The sequence below is a fragment of the Neovison vison genome, chromosome 2 (genome assembly GCF_020171115.1).
Source record: "Neovison vison isolate M4711 chromosome 2, ASM_NN_V1, whole genome shotgun sequence".
In the NCBI taxonomy this organism is placed as follows: domain Eukaryota; kingdom Metazoa; phylum Chordata; class Mammalia; order Carnivora; family Mustelidae; genus Neogale; species Neogale vison.
In genome coordinates this window covers 88,049,663-88,050,666 of record NC_058092.1, presented here as the reverse complement: position 1 = coordinate 88,050,666, position 1,004 = coordinate 88,049,663, and the positions used below count along the sequence as shown (strand labels likewise).

The 1,004-nt window shown below is 37.2% G+C and overlaps 1 non-coding gene across 1 annotated transcript; it reads left to right on the top strand.

The window, feature by feature from the left end:
- Positions 1–625: 625 nt before the first annotated feature.
- On the top strand, positions 626–729 carry LOC122901517. Its single transcript, XR_006383531.1, has one exon. It is a non-coding gene; the product is annotated as a U6 spliceosomal RNA (small nuclear RNA).
- Positions 730–1,004: the final 275 nt, after the last annotated feature.

Genomic DNA, 1,004 nt, shown 5'->3' with positions numbered 1-1,004 from the left:
CTTGTTTTATATTCTGAGTTATATAATCCAATATCACCTTTTATTGCTCAAGTTGTTGGAATTTTGGCCATTAGGGGTTCTTTGAGTTGGCTCCTGTGTCCTCTTGACGTACCCCAATGAATGTGTTTTGTTTTGGTTTGTTTTTGAGTACTTCCTTACTTTTTGTTACTAAAAGAAGCTCTAGGTTCATCTTGTGTAATTGCTGCCCTAGTTCCAGAATCATCCATCTTTCTAGGGAAGCCTTGTTCCTTTTCTTGGAGAATGGTATCAGAAATCAAGAGCTGGGCTGAAGCATGCTTTTTGCTACTGGAGTGTCATTGCTTGTAGGCCATCTTGAGCTCATGGAATTAGCAGATATATGTGTTTATATTAACCCATATATAGACACAAACTTGTAAATATTTCTGTATGAAAACATATGTATATATACTAAGCTAAATACAAGTTCATACTAATATCTCCAATTGTAATTCATCACCACATAGATCGTTGTACACTTCTCCCTTGCTTGTCTATAACCTTGTATGCCAACTGTGAGAAACCTGGCTCCCACCATCTGCCATCTCTTTATTTAATGGGTCAATTTCCTGTCTATAAGTATAATGGTATCAACATGGTTAACCCTGTACTCGCTTCAGCAGCACATACGATAAAATTGGAATGATGCAGAGATTAGCATGGCCCCTACACAAGGAGGACACAAAAATTCATGAAGCATTCCATATTTTTCCACCAGGGGATGGGTATTAAAGAGAGCACCTGTTGGGATGAGTACTGGGTGTTATACACAACTAACAAATCATTGACCACTACAACAAGAATTTAGGATGTGCTCTATGTTGGCTAACTAAACATAATGAAAAATTAAAAACAAAAAGCAAAAAACACAACCAAAATGCTTAATCCTGAGCCACTGGTGGAAGATAATTTTATCCACTCATGCTTACATACAGCTCTTTTTGCCTTGAGTCTTATGGATCCCAGTAATTCCTAAGGTTAATTAG